The sequence below is a fragment of the Oncorhynchus kisutch genome, unplaced genomic scaffold (genome assembly GCF_002021735.2).
Source record: "Oncorhynchus kisutch isolate 150728-3 unplaced genomic scaffold, Okis_V2 scaffold1573, whole genome shotgun sequence".
Taxonomy (NCBI): Eukaryota; Metazoa; Chordata; class Actinopteri; order Salmoniformes; family Salmonidae; genus Oncorhynchus; species Oncorhynchus kisutch.
The window spans coordinates 26,855-49,820 of record NW_022263518.1 but is presented as its reverse complement, the minus strand read 5'-3'; the positions used below and the strand labels follow the sequence as shown (position 1 = coordinate 49,820).

The window sequence follows — 22,966 nt, the reverse complement described above, 5'->3', positions numbered from 1 at the left end:
ACAAAATGGACAGATGTTTCAGATAGACACAATAGAAGATGTTTCAGATAGACACAATAGACAGATGTTTCAGATAGACACAATGGACAGATTGAGATGTTCCAGATAGACACAGTAGACAGATGTTTCAGATAGACACAATGGACAGATTGAGATGTTTCAGATAGACGCAATGGACAGATGGAGAATGTTTCAGATAGACACAATAGACAGATGGAGATGTTTCAGATAGACACAATAGAAAGGATGGAGATGTTTCAGATAGACAAAATGGACAGATGTTTCAGATGTTTGAGATAGACACAATAGACAGATGTTTCAGATAGACACAATAGACAGATGTTTCAGATAGACACAATGGACAGATTGAGATGTTCCAGATAGACACAATGGACACATGGAGATGTTTCAGATAGACACGATAGACAGATGTTTCAGATAGATGCAATAGATAGATGTAGATGTTTCAGATAGACAATAGATAGATGGAGATGTTTCAGATAGACACAGTAGATAGATGGAGATGTTTCAGATAGACACAGTAGATAGATGGAGATGTTTCAGATAGACAATAGATAGATGGAGATGTTTCAGATAGACAATAGATAGATGGAGATGTTTCAGATAGACACAGTAGATAGATGGAGATGTTTCATATAGACAATAGATAGATGGAGATGTTTCAGTTAGACACAGTAGATAGATGGAGATGTTGAACAGAAAGCTAAGACTCCAATACAGATGTCAACTTCAACAGAATGAACTGTATGAACTGTAATAGTGTATTCTGTGTCCCTGAAAACAGTGAGAGAGATACAAAGGATGTCCCCCATGTGATGTGTGAGGCTGTATGGTGTAAAGGCGGAGCTAGCAGGCACAAAGTCACTAAAATAGAAACAAAGGCAGTCATCCAATAATGCTGCAGGGTGCAGATAGGGCAGGAGGCCATCAATTCTTGAAGGACACAACCGGTCCGGAACATGCTGGACTAATCACAATGTGCACAACAAGCCCCAACCCCCCAACCCTTCCTAGACACAAACTCCCTCCTGTTCCATGTTGTTAATAACTTGTGTTATTAATCTGACGTCCCCCGCCCCCGCTCCCCACCCCACCACCAAACACATCCCAGGACAAAGGCAATAGACTGAACAGGCAGCACCCAGTGACAACACAACAGCTAATTGGATTAAGGTCAGACACGGCTTTGTGTCTGTCCACAACAATGTTAAAACCACATCAGGAGACCACTTATGAGGTCTGGGAAAAATTTGAGAAGATTAGATTTTTGGATATAGTTACCCTTCAATTCAAGTGTACACCTAGCAAGAGGCTGTTGTTTAGCGTGTTTTTGTAGCACACATATGATGGTAGAGTTTGCTAAACAAATACCCACTGGATTTATTAAAATAATAATTATATAATTCTGCCAGGTCAGCATAGGCTACTTTGTAGTTAACATTTAATTGAGAAGTTTTTGGGGAAAGCCTTTCCATCTACCAGAAGACTGTTTTCATTAGCATCATCGCTAACCGCTACACAAAGAGGTAGATGTGCTCACCTCACATACGCAGACAGGGGTATTTCTCATTGCCTATTCAGGAAGTTGCAGGAAATACGAATCACTGGTGCAGTCTGTTCATTTCTTATGATAAACTTGGGCAAATGTAATTGATATCCTACTTGGTTCACTAAATGTTTGAACATTGAATTAAGTTTAAATCTCTGGATTCTGTGATTCCGTCCACTTTCTCCGCATGGCCCTAGGTTTGTAAGAGGTCACCAGTAAAGTGTCACCATCTTAACCCTCCCCAGGTGGCATGGTGGCACTGTGAGTTCAGATCCGGGGCAGCCAGTTGCCAAATGGGCCTATGACACAACCCCCACAGGACCGTCTATCATGGGACAGTGTGACGACATGCCAGCCATCCTCCCAAATAAACGTTTTATTGGGCGTACAAAGACTAAATGAAAATATTGTTAAACTTTCGTACATAAATGTGCCTCAGTGAGTCAACATACCGCTCGCTGCCTCTCGTGATTTTAGTTTTCTGAACCTTGTTGGAGCCATACACACTCCTTAGAACAGGGTTTCCCTAACTGGGGACCCCCAGGGGGGCACGTTTTGGTTTTCTGAACCTTGGTGGAGCCATACACACTCCTTAGAACAGGGTTTCCCTAACTGGGTCCTGGGGACCCCCAGGGGGGCACGTTTTAGTTTTCTGAACCTTGGTGGAGCCATACACACTCCTTAGAACAGGGTTTCCCTAACTGGGTCCTGGGGACCCCCAGGGGGGCACGTTTTGGTTTCTGAACCTTGGTGGAGCCTTACACACTCCTTAGAACAGGGTTTCCCTAACTGTGTCCTGGGGACCCCCAGGGGGGCACGTTTTAGTTTTCTGAACCTTGGTGGAGCCTTACACCCTCCTTAGAACAGGGTTTCCCTAACGGGGTCCAGGGGACCCCCAGGGGGCACGTTTTGGTTTCTGCCCTAACACTACACAGCTGATTGATGATCAAATAATCAACTAATCATCAAGCTTTGATCATTTGAATAAGATGTGTAGTGTTAGGAGCAAAAACTAAAACGTGCAGCCCTGGGGGTCCCGAGAACCGAGTTTGAGAAACCCTGCAGTAGAACAATCAAAAGGCCTGTTTGCACTGAGACAAGGCAGATATCTGTTTGTTATCTAGCTGGTAAGCTAATGGTCAGACAGCCAGTCAGGAAAAATATTAATATATGTATTTAGAAAATGGGTTTATAAGAATACTTATTTGTGCTTTCAGACAGGAATAACAATTCAAAAACAGAAATGGTCATTGCATAAACATGATACATTTGGGTGATTTAAAGTGTTTACAAAGGATTAGATTTCAGCTATACGGCATCGCTGTTGGGAGATGTGTTGTGGCCCTGGGTGGGTGGGTGGGTGAGTTGGGCTGTGGGTTTAGGATTGAAAGAGTAGATGGCACCCGACAGAAGGTTTTGGAGATATCATAACCCTCGGCCACCCCCCTCCCTCCCAACACATGTCCCCCTCAGCGCTGACACTCACTTTGGTTTTAATCCCCCCCCCTCCACACACACTTTGTCACTCCTCATCAGGGAGGGGGAGGCCCTGAGCCAATGATGTTGGAGCTCAGAGCCACAAAGCCAGACTTGAGTCTGTCTTCCTCTTTCTCTGTGACAGTGTCTGGGACTGATAACCACAGACTGTATGCATCATACTGTCAATCCACCATACTGTTAATCCACCACACTGTCTAACCACCATACTGTCTATCCACCACACTGTCTATCCACCACACTGTCTATCCACCACACTGTCTATCCACCATACTGTCTATCCACCATACTATCTACCCACCACACTGTCTATCCACCATACTGTCTATCCACCATACTGTCTATCCACCATACTGTCTATCCACCGTACTGTCTATCCACCGTACTGTCTATCCACCGTACTGTCTATCCACCGTACTGTCTATCCACCATACTGTCTATCCACAACACTGTCTATCCACCGTACTGTCTATCCACCATACTGTCTATCCACAACACTGTCTATCCACCATACTGTCTATCCACAACACTGTCTATCCACCGTACTGTCTATCCACCATATTGTCTATCCACAACACTGTCTATCCACCATACTGTCTATCCACAACACTGTCTATCCACCGTACTGTCTATCCACCATACTGTCTATCCACAACACTGTCTATCCACCACACTGTCTATCCACCATACTGTCTATCCACAGACACCAGTTCTTTCCTATCTCTTCTGCTGATGAAAAAGCTAATCTTGTCACATTCATTCTGACACCTTTAAGTCACAGGACTCTGTCACCTTGTCATCTTCTATGACTTCCTGTGGTTGAGTGGAGAGACACCATGTACTGTCCACTGTATGATTTCAGAAGGGAGAAGACCAGACATGGTGTGACCGTGCTTTGCCTCAAACACCACCCTGGTTGGTTTACTGTCAGAAAGCCTCTCTCTCAACTGGTTCCCAGCGCACAGCAGGACCTGCACTGACGTCACTTGATCCCTCAGCACAACTAGGCCCTCGCTAAGTGGCAATCAATTTCCATTAGTGGAGCAGGATAGAGACTGACCAAACTGTGCAGAAGCTGTAGGACACACGCATGGCTGGATGCAAGGCTGGACCTGGGAGACAGCAGGACAAGATAGGCAGCAGGGCAATGCCAACGCTAGTCCAGTCAACTGACTCTACACTCTTCTTCCCTCTCAGAGGTGCCTCCAGAACGCAGTGGTCAGGCCAACATCGTCACTCTTCTTAGAACTCAAAGGCAGCATATTGCAAGTCAGCAATGTCTGAACCTACTGGATAGAATGGGAGAGAGGAGGGAGTGTCACATAATACTGGTTCAGATGGGTTTAGTGGTCAGGACAGGAGATATATTAATACTGTTTCAGTTTGGTTTAGTGGTCAGGACAGGAGATATATTAATACTGTTTCAGATGGGTTTAGTGGTCAGGACAGGAGATATATTAATACTGTTTCAGTTTGGTTTAGTGGTCAGGACAGGAGATATATTAATACTGTTTCAGATGGGTTTAGTGGTCAGAACAGGCAATATATTAATACTGTTTCAGTTGGGTTTAGTGGTCAGGACAGGAGATACCTGTATATTAATACTGTTTCAGTTGGGTTTAGGGGTCAGAACAGGATATATATTAATACTGTTTCAGTTGGGTTTAGGGATCAGAACAGGATATATATTAATACTGTTTCAGTTGGGTTTAGGGATCAGGGCAGGATATATATTAATACTGTTTCAGTTGGGTTTAGGGATCAGAACAGGATATATATATTAATACTGTTTCAGTTGGGTTTAGTGGTCAGAACAGAAGATATATTAATACTGTTTCAGTTGGGTTTAGGGATCAGAACAGAAGATATATTAATACTGTTTCAGTTGGGTTTAGGGATCAGAACAGAAGATATATTAATACTGTTTCAGTTGGGTTTGGGGATCAAAACAGAAGATATATTAATACTGTTTCAGTTGGGTTTAGGGATCAGAACAGAAGATATATTAATACTGTTTCAGTTGGGTTTGGGGATCAGAACAGAAGATATATTAATACTGTTTCAGTTGGGTTTGGGGATCAGAACAGGATATATATATTGATACTGTTTCAGATGGGTTTAGTGGTCAGAACAGAAGATATATTAATACTGTTTCAGTTGGGTTTAGGGATCAGAACAGGATATATATATTAATACTGTTTCAGATGGGTTTAGTGGTCAGGACAGAAAATATATTAATACTGTTTCAGTTGGGTTTAGGGATCAGAACAGGATATATATATTAATACTGTTTCAGATGGGTTTAGTGGTCAGAACAGAAGATATATTAATACTGTTTCAGTTGGGTTTGGGGATCAGAACAGAAGATATATTAATACTGTTTCAGTTGGGTTTAGGGATCAGAACAGAAGATATATTAATACTGTTTCAGTTGGGTTTGGGGATCAGAACAGGATATATATATTAATACTGTTTCAGATGGGTTTAGTGGTCAGAACAGAAGATATATTAATACTGTTTCAGATGGGTTTAGTGGTCAGAACAGAAGATATATTAATACTGTTTCAGTTGGGTTTAGTGGTCAGAACAGAAGATATATTAATACTGTTTCAGATGGGTTTAGTGGTCAGAACAGGAGATATATTAATACTGTTTCAGTTGGGTTTAGTGGTCAGGACAGGAGATATATTAATACTGTTTCAGTTTGGTTTAGTGGTCAGAACAGGAGATATATTAATACTGTTTCAGTTGGGTTTAGTGGTCAGGACAGGAGATATATTAATACTGTTTCAGTTTGGTTTAGTGGTCAGGACAGGAGATATATTAATACTGTTTCAGATGGGTTTAGTGGTCAGAACAGGATATATATTAATACTGTTTCAGTTGGGTTTGGGGATCAGAACAGAAGATATATTAATACTGTTTCAGTTGGGTTTAGGGATCAGAACAGAAGATATATTAATACTGTTTCAGTTGGGTTTAGAGATCAGAACAGAAGATATATTAATACTGTTTCAGTTGGGTTTAGGGATCAGAACAGAAGATATATTAATACTGTTTCAGTTGGGTTTAGAGATCAGAACAGAAGATATATTAATACTGTTTCAGTTGGGTTTAGGGATCAGAACAGAAGATGAATTAATACTGTTTCAGTTGGGTTTGGGGATCAGGGCAGGAGGAGACTCATTGAGGCTAGGTGACATCGGCTAGCGTCAAGACAGACCAGGGTATCCTCTGAGGAGAAGCCTATCTGATGTAGCCTCAACAGAGCCAGAACCTGAGCCGGACTCTGCTCACGTGACGCGTCACAAGTAGGCGATAACCAAACAGTGTGTTTGTTAAGCTTGGAGCCCATATCTGCTCGCCAAGGAACATGGAGAACACATTGTCCCCTCGTCAAGCTTGGTTTGGACTCTTTTGTGAAGGAGGCCCTGTTTCAAGACCAGCCATTAAACTCCAGAGGTGGAAAAACAACAAGCACTGTGTTCGGTGGCCCTGATACCTGCCTAGGAAGAAACGGATATCAAAACGCCATCTTGTCCGGCTTTGTTGGAGGCTCTTTGTAGCATTCAGCTATTCCAAGGCTTGGCCCTGGCTATACATAGACCCTCAACGAGAAGGAGAAACCCAAGTGCTCGCCACACAAAAGATGCCGGTGCTAATTTTGGCTGAGGACGTGCTGTACCGACAAAACTACGGGGGACTTTTTCCGTTGCGGATTGGGGGTGTGTGGGGAATAATTAACAACTCTTATGTATTGCATTGAGATTAAAGGAGGGGCATCCCTTTTCAAGGTAACACTTTCCAAAAGGATGAGGCCCCTCCAAAATATCCCCCAATGATACTGATGAATAAAAACAGCATATTGTGGATCTCTCTTCTACCACTCATGATCATATATGTTTTCCAGTGGTATAAAGTATATCTGTGAGGTCACAAGCAGGCCTGAAACACATCAGATTATGTATCATGTAACCACTAATCACCATCCCCAGTTTCACCAAAGTGCAGCCAATACCCTATAATCACTCATAGGGTGAGTTCCCTTCAGGTTAAAGGACCAGTGTTTGGGTTGGAAAAACTGAATTCCCTGCATCTTGACTGTACATGATGGAATCATGCATTTTCCCTCTGTGTATTTACAAGCATTATTCCACATAATATATAACAATATATGCCACTGAGCAGAAGTTTTTATCCAGAGTGACTTACAGATGGCCCCAAGAAAGGAACCCACTGGCCTGGTGTTACAAGCTACTGATAGAGTTACAGAGGAGCACCTCATGGTACTGGGTGGAGGTGGAGCCTATGAGGCTAGCCCTGTAATTGGTGCATTCATCTCCCAGGGGAACATTATAGTCCCCTGTATAGGTGTTGTTGTATTCTTTATATTCTAATCCCAGGAGAATCCTGACTTCAACCAACACCTGATGCAAGACTAATCTTCATTGAAAGAGTGATCAATCGAGGATGATGACAGTGACGATGTGCATTCATGGTATCATCGTCTCTAAAAGGTAGGGACCCTTTAAGCTCTCTGGCCCAGTGTCTATGTAAATCATGGTTTATGAGGACACACACATGGATTCTGTCTCACACCAGCTGCCTCCAGGGGAGATTCTATAGAACAGGTTTTCCCAAACTGGGGTATGCAATGCTGTCGGGGGTACGCCAAATAAAACTGTGATTCACATTTTAAAAAGTATATTTATGTGATTCACATTTTCAAACAGTGATTCACATTTTAAAAGTATATTTATGTGATTCACATTTTCAAACAGTCCATTTATATTTTCCAACGGGGCTATATATTTGGGTGAGGTTTTTTGTCTTGCCTGAGTAGCCTCATTTCACTGCCAAAAATAAAATGAAACCATCTAGTGTTCAGCGAAATAACAACACAATGTCAAAGACAGGTAGCCTAGTCAAATAATTAACATCCAATCACATGAACCGTTACTCTCTCATGGGGATTCCACTAACAGTCAGTATGTAGCCAAACGTAGCTGCTGCTCATTCCGTTTGCTCCAAAAATGGATATATGGTTAAAAAAAGTAAGGCCTGTGTCCATAGAGACACATAGCAGCTCTACTGGTAGTACTGCTACTACCAGCAGTACTACACCTGCACCTGTCGACAACACAAGTTGTTCTGCTTCTGCGAGCACATCCAACACTAGCATCAGTAATTCTAGGGACAGGGACGTTGGACCATCGAAGAGGCACAAATATGATGAGAACTACATTGATTTGGGGTTCACTTATATTGGGAGTAGTGCCTTTCCACAGCCACAGTGTGCAAAAGTACCATCTCACAACTCGATGAAACCTTCACTCTTGCGCAGACATATAGAAACAAAACATGTCAATTTGAAAAATAAACCACAGGAGTTTTTTGAGCGAGAATTAAAACGACTTTCGAGTAGTAAGACATGACAGACTTCCGGCGCCGACAGAGATGGCCGCCTCGCTTCGCGTTCTTAGGAAACTATGCAGTTGTTGTTTTTTTTTACGTGTTATTTCTTACATTAGTACCCCAGGTCATCTTAGGTTTTATTACATACAGTCGAGAATAACTATTTTATCTACTGCATCTTGCCTATGCCGCTCTGTACCATCACTCATTCATATATCTTTATGTACATATTCTTTATCCCTTTACACTTGTGTGTATAAGGTAGTAGTTTTGGAATTGTTAGTTAGATTACTCGTTGGTTATTACTGCATTGTCGGAACTAGAAGCAAAAGCATTTCGCTACACTCGCATTAACATCTGCTAACCATGTATATGGGACCAATAACATCTGCTAACCATGTATATGGGACCAATAACATCTGCTAACCATGTGTATGTGACAAATAAATTGGACTTGATTAGATTTTTTTGATTTGTATAAAAGCAACAGATACCATTAATAAGAAGGGGCTAGAAGCGTCTTATATGGTGAGCTACCGAGTGGCTAGGACAGGCAAGCCCCATACTAATGTGGAGGACTTCATTCTTGCTTCTGCCGTGGATATGGCTGGGACAATGCTGGCCAAAAAAAGGCCCAAAAAAGTATACAGACAATGCCTTCATCAAACAACTGTTTCACGACACATCAGTGACATTGTAAGAGATGTTTTTGAAACCTGCTACGCATACAAGCCAGTGAATTCTATGCATTATATCTCGATGTGTCAACAGACGTGGCGGGCCTGGCACAGCTCCTGGTATATGTCCGTTACGTTTATGGGGGTCAATTAAGGAAAACATCCTCTTCTGCAAACCACTGGAAACCAGGACAACAGGAGAGGATATTTTTAAAGTACTGGACAGCTTTGTGACATCAAATGGACTTTGGTGGTCAAGATGTGTTGGTATCTGTACTGATGGTGCAAAAGCCATGACAGGGAGACCTAGTGGAGTGGTAATGCGCGTGCAAGCATTTGCTCCCGATGCCACTTGGGTACACTGCAGCATCCACCGAGAGGCTCTTTGGTACACTGCAGCATCCACCGAGAGGCTCTTGGGTACACTGCAGTACCCACCGAGAGGCTCTTGGGTACACTGCAGCACCCACCGAGAGGCTCTTGGGTACACTGCAGTACCCACCGAGAGGCTCTTGGGTACACTGCAGCACCCACCGAGAGGCTCTTGGGTACACTGCAGCATCCACCGAGAGGCTCTTGGGTACACTGCAGTACCCACCGAGAGGCTCTTGGGTACACTGCAGCATCCACCGAGAGGCTCTTGGGTACACTGCAGCATCCACCGAGAGGCTCTTGGGTACACTGCAGTACCCACCGAGAGGCTCTTGGGTACACTGCAGCATCCACCGAGAGGCTCTTGCTGCCATAGGAATGCCTGACAGCTTGAAAGACGTTTTGGACACTTACAGTGAAAATGGTTAACTTTGTTAAAGCAAGGCCCCTGTATTTTATGCACTATACAATGATATGGGAAGTGACCATGTAACGTTTTTACAACATACAGAAGTGCGCTGGTTAACAAGGGGCAAAGTATTGACAAGTTTTTTTTAACTGAGAGACGAGCTTAAAGTTTTCTTTACTGACCATCATTTTCTCACTGAGGCTATCAGTGAGGTGGGAGGGATGGGAGCATGGAGTAGTGTTGGGAGGCTATCAGTGAGGTGGTAGGGATGGGAGCATGGAGTAGTGTTGGGAGGCTATCAGGGAGGTGGGAGGGATGGGAGCATGGAGTAGCGTTGGGAGGCTATCAGGGAGGTGGGAGGGATGGGAGCATGGAGTAGCGTTGGGAGGCTATCAGTGTGGTGGGAGGGATGGGAGCATGGAGTAGCATTGGGAGGCTATCAGGGAGGTGGGAGGGATGGGAGCATGGAGTAGCATTGGGAGGCTATCAGGGAGGTGGGAGGGATGGGAGCATGGAGTAGATTTGGGAGGCTATCAGGGAGGTGGGAGGGATGGGAGCATGGAGTAGCGTTGGGAGGCTATCAGGGAGGTGGGAGGGATGGGAGCATGGCAACATGCACTATTGATATCAAAGATACAGAAATAGCCTCAGTAACACCCCCTGTGCCCCCTCCCATGCTCCCATAGCCACGACTTGGCAGCGGTCTCTGGCTCTGGTTCGACAGAGGAACAGGTGAGGACAGGGAGGGAGGCAGGGGGTGGGAGAGCCAACCGTTGACTGTGGTTTTGAAGAGAAAAACACAGCTGCTCCAGAAAAAAACATCTAATGTTTGGAGAACTGCCTTGTTTCAGAGGCAGAATGGAATGAGACGCCACGTGAGCACGGAGAAACGAACAGCGTGACAGATTAGTTTCCTCAGGGCTTGAAAAGGAAAAGCAGTATAGAACCCACGAGGCTGACTTCCATCTCTCTTTATCTCCCTCACTCTCTCTTTCTTTCTCCTTTGTCAGGTTAGGATATTGACCAATGCCCACTCCCAGCTCTTACTGAGTTTAGGACAAACTAAAGGAATGAAGGCCAAAAGAAATTGCTTTTCAGCTGTCCATGTTGTGTGGTGTTCTGTATTCACTGTGTTAGGAACAAACCTAATTCTGCCTTAAAAATGAAGGGAATTTTCAACACACTTTCATAATGTTCAAGTGTTAATAACTCCCCACAACTCAGTATGTAATATACAGTATGTCTATATAAATTACACTGAGAAGTGTGGCAGCACGATCCATTCTGTGTCTACATTATGTTAATAACTCCCAACACCTCAGTTTCTAATATACAGTATGTCTATATAAATTACACTGAGAAGTGTGGCAGCACGATCCATTCTGTGTCTACATTATGTTAATAACTCCCAACACCTCAGTTTCTAATATACAGTATGTCTATATAAATACACTGAGAAGTGTGGCAGCACAATCCATTCTGTGTCTACATTATGTTATTAACTCCCAACACCTCAGTTTCTAATATACAGTATGTCTATATAAATACACTGAGAAGTGTGGCAGCACGATCCATTCTGTGTCTACATTATGTGAGAAAACAAATGTCATCCTACATCAGCAGTATGAGTCACCGTGTTCATGTGAGTCACAGCCCCTCTCCATCAGTGTGGATCAACTGAGTGATGGCTTCTCAGACACGGTGCTCATACCAGGTGAGGTTCCTAAAGCCATGCCTGGCCTGAAAACAGCCACTAGCCTCGTCGACCCCATCACATCAGTGTTTGCAGGGATGAAGGTAGTGGAAAACTCCCCTGAGCCTATTGAGATGCTAGATGGAACCATCTCTATACAGCTTCACCCATCTAGTCCATGTAGATCTTTACCACATAATAGAAGGAGCACTCCCCTGAGCCTATTGAGATGCAATGTGGAACCATCTCTATACAGCTTCACCCATCCAGTCCATGCAGATCTTTACCACATAATAGAAGGAAAACTCCCCTGAGCCTATTGAGATGCTAGGTGGAACCATCTCTATACAGCTTCACCCATCCAGTCCATGCAGATCTTTACCACATAATAGAAGGAACACTCCCCTGAGCCTATTGAGATGCTAGATGGAACCATCTCTATACAGCTTCACCCATCCAGTCCATGCAGATCTTTACCACATAATAGAAGGAACACTCCCCTGAGCCTATTGAGATGCTAGATGGAACCATCTCTATACAGCTTCACCCATCCAGTCCATGCAGATCTTTACCACATAATAGAAGGAAAACTCCCCTGAGCCTATTGAGATGCTAGATGGAACCATCTCTATACAGCTTCACCCATCCAGTCCATGCAGATCTTTACCACATAATAGAAGGAACACTCCCCTGAGCCTATTGAGATGCTAGATGGAACCATCTCTATACAGCTTCACCCATCCAGTCCATGCAGATCTTTACCACATAATAGAAGGAACACTCCCCTGAGCCTATTGAGATGCTAGATGGAACCATCTCTATACAGCTTCACCCATCCAGTCCATGCAGATCTTTACCACATAATAGAAGGAACACTCCCCTGAGCCTATTGAGATGCTAGATGGAACCATCTCTATACAGCTTCACCCATCCAGTCCATGCAGATCTTTACCACATAATAGAAGGAAAACTCCCCTGAGCCTATTGAGATGCTAGATGGAACCATCTCTATACAGCTTCACCCATCCAGTCCATGCAGATCTTTAACACATAATAGAAGTAGATAATTGACAGTGTCAATCCACAGCCAAGTGACACCAACTTGTCGCAACAGGTAACACATTCACAAAAATCGAGGAAGTGTATTGTCACATGTAGACGGACATAACAAGCCCTTGTCTCGACGGTTGACTCTTGTACTACTTCCTTTAAAGGTGGTAGAGAATCATTCTACTAGGTGGTAGAGAATCATTCTACTAGGTGGTAGAGAATCATTCTACTAGATGCTAGAGAATCATTCTACTAGATGCTAGAGAATCATTCTACTAGGTGCTAGAGAATCATTCTACTAGGTGCTAGAGAATCATTCTACTAGGTGCTAGAGAATCATTCTACTAGGTGCTAGAGAATCATTCTACTAGGTGCAGGTGCTAGAGAATCATTCTACTAGGTGCAGGTGCTAGAGAATCATTCTACTAGGTGCAGGTGCTAGAGAATCATTCTACTAGGTGCAGGTGCTAGAGAATCATTCTACTAGGTGCAGGTGCTAGAGAATCATTCTACTAGGTGCAGGTGCTAGAGAATCATTCTACTAGGTGCAGGTGCTAGAGAATCATTCTACTAGGTGCAGGTGCTAGAGAATCATTCTACTAGGTGCAGGTGCTAGAGAATCATTCTACTAGGTGCAGGTGCTAGAGAATCATTCTACTAGGTGCAGGTGCTAGAGAATCATTCTACTAGGTGCAGGTGCTAGAGAATCATTCTACTAGGTGCAGGTGCTAGAGAATCATTCTACTAGGTGCAGGTGCTAGAGAATCATTCTACTAGGTGCAGGTGCTAGAGAATCATTCTACTAGGTGCAGGTGCTAGAGAATCATTCTACTAGGTGCAGGTGCTAGAGAATCATTCTACTAGGTGCAGGTGCTAGAGAATCATTCTACTAGGTGCAGGTGCTAGAGAATCATTCTACTAGGTGCAGGTGCTAGAGAATCATTCTACTAGGTGCAGGTGCTAGAGAATCATTCTACTAGGTGCAGTGATAGGAATCATTCTACTAGGTGCAGGTGCTAGAGAATCATTCTACTAGGTGCAGGTGCTAGAGAATCATTCTACTAGGTGCAGGTGCTAGAGAATCATTCTACTAGGTGCAGGTGCTAGAGAATCATTCTACTAGGTGCAGGTGCTAGAGAATCATTCTACTAGGTGCAGGTGCTAGAGAATCATTCTACTAGGTGCAGGTGCTAGAGAATCATTCTACTAGGTGCAGGTGCTAGAGAATCATTCTACTAGGTGCAGGTGCTAGAGAATCATTCTACTAGGTGCAGGTGCTAGAGAATCATTCTACTAGGTGCAGGTGCTAGAGAATCATTCTACTAGGTGCAGGTGCTAGAGAATCATTCTACTAGGTGCAGGTGCTAGAGAATCATTCTACTAGGTGCAGGTGCTAGAGAATCATTCTACTAGGTGCAGGTGCTAGAGAATCATTCTACTAGGTGCAGGTGCTAGAGAATCATTCCACTAGGTGCAGGTGCTAGAGAATCATTCCACTAGGTGCAGGTGCTAGAGAATCATTCTACTAGGTGCAGGTGCTAGAGAATCATTCTAATCATTCTACTAGGTGCAGGTGCTAGAGAATCATTCTACTAGGTGCAGGTGCTAGAGAATCATTCTACTAGGTGCAGGTGCTAGAGAATCATTCTACTAGGTGCAGGTGCTAGAGAATCATTCTACTAGGTGCAGGTGCTAGAGAATCATTCTACTAGGTGCAGGTGCTAGAGAATCATTCTACTAGGTGCAGGTGCTAGAGAATCATTCTACTAGGTGCAGGTGCTAGAGAATCATTCTACTAGGTGCAGGTGCTAGAGAATCATTCTACTAGGTGCAGGTGCTAGAGAATCTTGGTCTCCCCACATAACACTGTTTTGCCACTTCAGTGGTGTAGGTCTCAGGAGAACTCAGCCAGTTAGTGACAGTTACAGACACAGACAGGGTGATGAAGGTTCAAATGATTATGGTGTCAAAAGCCCAAAAAACTCTCTGACAGTATTGAATGAATTGTTTATAATTCCTAAATCACCTCAACCTTTATTTCAGTTGGGTGCTACTAACACCAAAGGGAGTGAGTAGTAGATTAGGCTACTGATCATGGTGAGAACCTGACCCTCTGACTGTAACCCTAATTATGAGTCTTAATGCAAATAGTGAGGTCAGATTTGGTCCCGTAGTCTCACCATGAGGAAGTGGAATGGACACATAGGGAGCCGTTGCCGTGGTTCTAGAACTAGACACTTTTTTATTGATTTGTTCATTCAAAGTGTGAAGCCTGTCTGAACCAAGCCATGCAAATAACCTGTGTCGTATTTAGAGAGCAACTTCAGGGGAACGCACCTGCTCCTCTTTGGCTAAGCTCAGTTGGAGAATACAATAGCAGGTAATGATGGTCCTCTCCAAACGCAACCCTTCTCACCCACACAGGAACACACTGTTTGATGTGGCATTGTGCTGAATCTGGTCATACACTGACATACACGAGGAAACAATTGGCTAATGGCAACACTGGTAAACACTTGGGTTGGTTCCATTGATTCACTGCTGTATAGTAGTGAAATGTATAAGTGGTGCTGTTCAATAGGAGGACCTGCAGGGCCTAACAGGATCCCTTACAGGGATGAGTCAGACGCAGCTGACAGGGAGTCATAACATACTGGAAGTATTTCTACTGTACGTGTGAGATCATTCTGATATCATCTACTGCTGGACCTCTAATCCGACCTGTTCCAATCCTTTCTTCTAATCATCATCATCCCACACTTCCCATCAATCCGAAATTGAAATTCACTTTACAAGCTTTTTTCTGTTTGGCTCATTACTCTGGCCATGCTTATCCATTACCTACTGCACCAGCCTGTTGTGTTGGAACCAATGAGGCCAGCCTCAGTCATGGTGTGGGAAACACCGCTCTTACTCTGGCCTACTTTATATCATTACTGTTTCTGCAGCAAAACATTCTGAGCTACAACTATTAATCTCCCATCCAACCTCATTTTGATCTTGACAACAACATTCTGAGTGTATATGTGAGATGTGTCCCATCTAGGCAGGAGACTTCAAACTCTTCTCCATATTCCAACCCCCCACAAACCCTTTTTCATTGAAAGATAATTTAGTCTTGTTACATTGCTCTTACCACAACTCCCCCAGTCAGTGGATAACATGTGAGTTGACATAGCATTTCAGCAAGGCTGGAGTGGGACCGAAATACATTCAAATGAGAAAAAGAGTACTGAGCGTTTCCAGCCGTTTGACTCCATCATCATCCTCCCTGCCAGAGTTGAATGGCCCTGATGCAAACGCTAAAAGTCCAGCAGCACTGGAATCAGGCCGTTTGGACCACTGCTTTAATGAGTCATGCCCCCTCCACCCTGTCTTCTAGAACACGTGGAACACCTAGGCATCGAGGTGTCACTATAAACTAGCCTTTGCTATCCACTTTTAAAATGGAAGGCTCCTCATTTGTGTTCATCCTTGACTCAGTCCCCTAAACAGTCTGCTGGATTCAACAACCCTGCATCTTTGTAACAAGGGGTGAGTCCAAAATGCACAAGCAGCACAACCATAACATACGCATCTGGGCGGCAGGCAGCCTAGCGATTACAGCGTTGGGGCAGTAAGAAAAGTCCCGGGTTTGAATCCCTGAGCCGATGAGGTGAAACATCTGTTGATGTTCCCTTAAGCAAGGCCCTTAACCCTAATTGCTCCAAAGGTCACCGCTGATAATGGCTGACCCTGGCCGTGACCCCACTCTCCGAGGGTGTCTCAGGGGAGGTGGGATATGCAAAAAATACACTTCCAATTCCCACAGGTATATAATACCCACTTGGACATGTGTGAAATAGGACACATACAAGCCCCCACCAAACTATTATTATTATTTCCAGACACAGAGGGGTTTCTGTTCATCTCATTCACACCTTGAGTCCGGCCCATGATTACGTTCAGCATGGCATCTTTCCGGAGGGAGGATGAGGACTTATGGTCTGCCCCGTGCCAGGCTTTGGAGACATTCTATAGGTTGGCATGGAAACTAGCAGCCCATCCTCATCTAACCCACTACTCCCCTCACCCTCCTGATGGGCAGCTGGAGGCTCACTAGCACAGACCCACCACTCCCATTCAGAACACAGAGGGAGAGAGAGGGGAGGTAGAGGTAGACAGAGAGGGAAGGGAGGTAGAGGTAGACAGAGAGGGAAGGGAGGTAGAGGTAGAGAGAGGGAAGGGAGGTAGAGGTAGACAGAGAGGGAAGGGAGATAGAGGTAGACAGAGAGGGAAGGGAGATAGAGGTAGACAGAGAGGGAAGGGGGGTAGAGGTAGAGAGAGGGAAGGGAGGTAGAGGTAGAGGTAGACAGAGGGAAGGGAGGTAGAGGTAGACAGAGAGGGAAGGGAGATAGAGGTAGAGTTAGCGAGAGTGCAGAGAGAGAGAGAACAGAGAGAGAGAGCAGAGAGAGTGCAGAGATAGAGAGATAGCAGAGAGAAAGCAGAGATAGAGAGCACAGAGAGCGCAGAGAGAGCAGAGATAGGGAGAGCAGAGAGAGCGAAAGTAGAGATAAAGAGAGCAGAGAGAGAGCAGAGATAGAGAGAGCAGAGATAGAGAGAGAAAGCAGAGAGAGAGCAGAGAGAGAGAGAGCAGAGAGAGAGCAGAGAGAGAACAGAGAACAGAGAGAGAGCAGAGATAGAGAGATAGCAGAGAGAGAGCAGAGATAGAGAGATAGCAGAGAGAAAGCAGAGATAGAGAGAGCAGAGATAGAGAGCGCAGAGAGAGCAGAGATAGGGAGAGCAGAGAGAGCGAGAGCAGAGATAAAGAGAGCAGAGAGAGAGAGCAGAGATAGAGAGAGCAGAGAGAAGCAGAGATAGAGAGAGAAAGCAGAGAGAAGCAGCGATAGAGAGAGAGAACAGAGAGAGAGAGAACAGAGAGAGAGAGCAGAGATAGAGAGATGGCAGAGAGAGAGCAGATAAAGCAGAGATAGAGAGAGCAGAGATAGAGAGCGCAGAGAGAGCAGAGATAGGGAGAGCAGAGAGAGCGAAAGTAGAGATAAAGAGAGCAGAGAGAGAGCAGAGATAGAGAGAGCAGAGATAGAGAGAGAAAGCAGAGAGATAGCAGAGAGAGAGAGAAAGCAGAGAGATAGCAGAGAGAGAGAGAAAGCAGAGAGAGAGCAGAGAGAGAACAGAGAACAGAGAGAGAGCAGAGATTGAGAGATAACAGAGAGAGCAGAGATAGAGAGATAGCAGAGAGAAAGCAGAGATAGAGAGAGCAGAGATAGAGAGCGCAGAGAGTGCAGAGAGCGCAGAGAGAGCAGAGATAGGGAGAGCAGAGAGAGCGAGAGCAGAGATAAAGAGAGCAGAGATAGAGAGAGCAGAGATAGAGAGAGCAGAGAGAAGCAGAGATAGAGAGAGAAAGCAGAGAGAAGCAGCGATAGAGAGAGAAAGCAGAGAGAGAACAGAGAGAGAGAGAACAGAGAGAGAGAGCAGAGATAGAGAGAGAGCAGATATAGAGAGATAGCAGAGATAGAGAGAGCAGAGGGAGAGCAGAGGTAGAGAGAGAGAGCAGAGAAAAAAAGAGAGAGAGAGAGAGAGAGAGGCCTGGGGATTAAACAATCATCCAGATTGAATTACCTCTTTCCAATCTAATAGAGAGAGACAGAGAGAGAAATGGAGAAGAAGACAAACAGATGTCAATAGACAATGTTGGCTTTACTCACTGACATGAGAAAGACACTTGCATGGTTTTACTCACTAACATGACAAAGACACTTGCATGGTTTTACTCCCTAACATGACAAAGACACTTGCATGGTTTGCGTTGTGTGTTTGTGTGCATGTTGTTTGTGCCATTGCTATGCTATAACACTAAAAGGACCACTTCCAATGACACACCTTCCCCAGTGTGCTATAGCCTGGCATGAGAAGCCAGAGCTGACCCCCAGCGTGCTATAGCCTGGCATGAGAAGCCAGAACTGACCCCCAGTGTGCTATAGCCTGGCATGAGAAGCCAGAGCTGACCCCCAGCGTGCTATAGCCTGGCATGAGAAGCCAGAGCTGACCCCCAGCGTGCTATAGCCTGGCATGAGAACCCAGAGCTGACCCCCAGCGTGCTATAGCCTGGCATGAGAACCCAGAACTGACCCCCAGCGTGCTATAGCCTGGCATGAGAACCCAGAGCTGACCCCCAGCGTGCTATAGCCTGGCATGAGAAGCCAGAGCTGACCCCCAGCGTGCTATAGCCTGGCATGAGAAGCCAGAGCTGACCCCCAGCGTGCTATAGCCTGGCATGAGAACCCAGAGCTGACCCCCAGTGTGCTATAGCCTGGCATGAGAAGCCAGAGCTGACCCCCAGTGTGCTATAGCCTAGCATGAGAAACCAGAGCTGACCCCCAGCGTGCTATAGCCTGGCATGAGAAGCCCGAGCTGACCCCCAGCGTGCTATAGCCTGGCATGAGAAGCCAGAGCTGACCCCCAGCGTGCTATAGCCTGGCATGAGAACCCAGAGCTGACCCCCAGTGTGCTATAGCCTGGCATGAGAAGCCAGAGCTGACCCCCAGCGTGCTATAGCCTGGCATGAGAACCCAGAGCTGACCCCCAGTGTGCTATAGCCTGGCATGAGAACCCAGAGCTGACCCCCAGTGTGCTATAGCCTGGCATGAGAAGCCAGAGCTGACCCCCAGCGTGCTATAGCCTGGCATGAGCACCCAGAGCTGACCCCCAGGGTGCTATAGCCTGGCATGAGAAGCCAGAGCTGACCCCCAGCGTGCTATAGCCTAGCATGAGAACCCATAGCTGTCCGCCAGCGTGCTATAGCCTGGCATGAGAACCCAGAGCTGACCCCCAGTGTGCTATAGCCTGGCATGAGAAGCCAGAGCTGACCCCCAGCGTGCTATAGCCTGGCATGAGCACCCAGAGCTGACCCCCAGGGTGCTATAGCCTGGCATGAGAAGCCAGAGCTGACCCCCAGCATGCTATAGCCTGGCATGAGAAGCCAGAGCTGACCCCCAGTGTGCTATAGCCTGGCATGAGAACCCAGAGCTGACCCCCAGCATGCTATAGCCTGGCATGAGAAGCCAGAGCTGACCCCCAGCGTGCTATAGCCTGGCATGAGAACCCAGAACTGACCCCCAGCGTGCTATAGCCTGGCATGAGAAGCCAGAGCTGACCCCCAGCGTGCTATAGCCTGGCATGAGAAGCCAGAGCTGACCCCCAGCATGCTATAGCCTGACATGAGAACCCAGAGCTGACCCCCAGCGTGCTATAGCCTGGCATGAGAACCCAGAGCTGACCCCCAGCGTGCTATAGCCTGGCATGAGAAGCCCGAGCTGACCCCCAGTGTGCTATAGCCTGGCATGAGAACCCAGAGCTGACCCCCAGTGTGCTATAGCCTGGCATGAGAAGCCAGTTGGCAAACACTAGCGAGCATTACACAAAGAAGTGCATTTCAAAAAGAAGTGTGCTTTGTTCTGTCTCTGTTCTTTTTTCTATCCTGTCTCCCTTTCTTCTCCACTTTCTCCTGGTTTTTCTCTCTTCCAACTCCCCCCCCCCCCCCCTTCGTCCCTCCCTCCTCCATTGCATCATTCCCTTTAGACAAACAGAAAACATCTCCTCCCCTTCAGGACAAAGCCAAGGCTAACGGACTGCTTGGGGTAAGCCTATGTTTTAATTCAAATGTAAGGAGCTAAATCTTGATGTGCCTCAACACTGAATGAATCACTGAGCAGGTTGCTAGAATGGTTTCATTGAAGAAAAGCTGTGGTTGTGAAGTGAAATCCACCCGTTCTGGGACTGATCAGGCTCTAAAATTCAAACAGACGATCGTTCTCACGCTACTTTCCCTCATACCATCCCCTTGACTGACTCAATAAGAACAGGTCCAGGAAGAGAAACTAGTGCAAATAAACACTGCAGCCTTTAGTTAGGAAGTCTGATGATACCAATGAGGAAGCGGAAAGTATAGTGTGGGGCTGTGGGCTGAAAACGGTCTCAAAATGGATCTAGTGCTTAGCAGTGTTGAGAAGACAAACTGGATGGGAGCCTGTAGCACATGCTCCCCTTCAAGATAGCAAATCATGTGCAGAGCGTTTCAGAAACCCACTGGGCAATGAGGTTATCGGCTTAAGTGAAAGCACACTGCCAGGCATGACTTGATAACTCACAAATCAAACAAAAGAGGTGTGTGTGCAACCCAATGGACTAAGACCTCATCAACCCAATAGAATAAGACCTCATCAAGCCAATAGAATAAGACCTCATCAACCCAATGGACTAAGACCTCATCAACCCAATAGAATAAGACCTCATCAAGCCAATAGAATAAGACCTCATCAAGGCAATAGAATAAGACCTCATCAACCCAATAGAATAAGACCTCATCAAGCCAATAGAATAAGACCTCATCAAGCCAATAGAATAAGACCTCATCAACCCAATGGACTAAGACCTCATCAACCCAATAGAATAAGACCTCATCAAACCAATAGAATAAGACCTCATCAAGCCAATAGAATAAGACCTCATCAACCCAATAGAATAAGACCTCATCAAGCCAATAGAATAAGACCTCATCAAGCCAATAGAATAAGACCTCATCAAGCTAATAGAATAAGACCTCATCAAGCCAATAGAACAAGACCTCATCAAGCCAATAGAACAAGACCTCATCAACCCAATAGAATAAGACCTCATCAAGCCAATAGAATAAGACCTCATCAAGCCAATAGAATAAGACCTCATCAAGCTAATAGAATAAGACCTCATCAAGCCAATAGAACAAGACCTCATCAAGCCAATAGAACAAGACCTCATCAAGCCAATAGTTGTTGTGTTGTTTGATGCAAGAAACCATAATGCATCATTATTCACATACCATTATTACAGAGAATCAGGCAAATTATGCTCCCCTCTGCCTAATGGCCACAACACTGCCCCTTTAAGACAAAAAAAAAGCTCCTTTCCTGACTCGCTTTTCAAAATGCAAAGCTTTTGTGCTTTTGTAGGAAGCAATAACTCCCCCCATTGATGACTACAAATGATCTAAAACTGGACTATTAACTCACTAACTAGCAAAGGATTTGAACAAATGTCCAAATGTGCACACGTCGGTAGATGTAGCTCTCGCTTTGATCTCAAAACAAGCTCATCTACTGATGACCGCTCATGCTGTAAAAACAGTCCAGTTCAATGTGAATGGCACAGATCCTTATATGGATTGATCTATTTGCATATAGGCCTACTGCAGCTCTGATTGGTTTTGGGGCACCGGTGTGTGTAGAGTACGGACCTGAGTCGTGCTTGTCAATGCAATAGAATCCTACTCTGATGCGTTCTGCCTACAACAAAATCTCTTGCATAGTTAGTTTTGCATACTAAATCTTGCATTGTTCATGTTTCGGTATGTTGCATTGAAAGTGGCTAATATTACATTTATTCGATCACAATTCCCACAGTAAAGGGAAACGTAGATAGTGTTATCTCTAGAAAGTTGAGTGAAGTTCAATTTTATGCTTCTCTGCGCAGGCTGATATTTCTTCAACGCAGCAGCCCCAGGGGAGCTGCTAGAGGGAACATTGCTAAGGACCTATCATGGTCCAAACACACCAACACTGTCGTGAAGAGGACACAACAACGCCTATTCTGTCTCAGGAGGCTGAAAAGACTTGGCATGGGAGCACAGATCCTCAGAAAGTTCTACAGCTGCACCAACAAGAGCATCCATCGCCGCTGGTATGGTAACTGCTCTGCATCTGACTACAAGGCACTAAAGAGGGTAGTGCTTATGGCCCAGTACATCACTGGGGCCGAGCTCCCTGCCATCCAGGACCTCTACACCAGGCGGTATCAGAGGAAGGCGCTAAAAATGGTCCAAGTCCCCAGCCAACCAAGTCATAGACTGTTCTCTCTGCTACCGCACGGCAAGCGGTACCGGAGCGCCAAGTCTAGGTCTAAGAGGCTTCTAAACAGCTTCTACCCCCAAGCCATAAGACTGCTGAACAGTTAATAAAATGGCCACCCGGACTATTTACATTTACCGCCTTTTATTATTGTTTATTCACATGTTTTGCACTGAATCTTTTGCACAGGCTCCATGTACACTCACAGGCTCCATGTACACTCACAGGCTCCATGTACACTCACAGGCTCCATGTACACTCACAGGCTCCATGTACACTCACAGGCTCCATGTACACTCACAGGCTCCATGTACGCTCACAGGCTCCATGTACACTCACAGGCTCCATGTACACTCACAGGCTCCATGTACACTCACAGGCTCCATGTACACTCACAGGCTC

General features: G+C 45.3%; 1 long non-coding RNA gene across 1 annotated transcript; it reads left to right on the top strand.

Annotated features, from left to right (window-relative positions):
- Positions 1–7,500: 7,500 nt before the first annotated feature.
- On the top strand, positions 7,501–22,285 carry LOC116366810 (uncharacterized). The gene is made up of 3 exons (XR_004208312.1): positions 7,501–7,584; positions 20,262–20,320; positions 22,191–22,285. It is a non-coding gene; the product is annotated as an uncharacterized LOC116366810 (long non-coding RNA).
- The last annotated feature ends 681 nt before the right edge of the window (positions 22,286–22,966 follow it).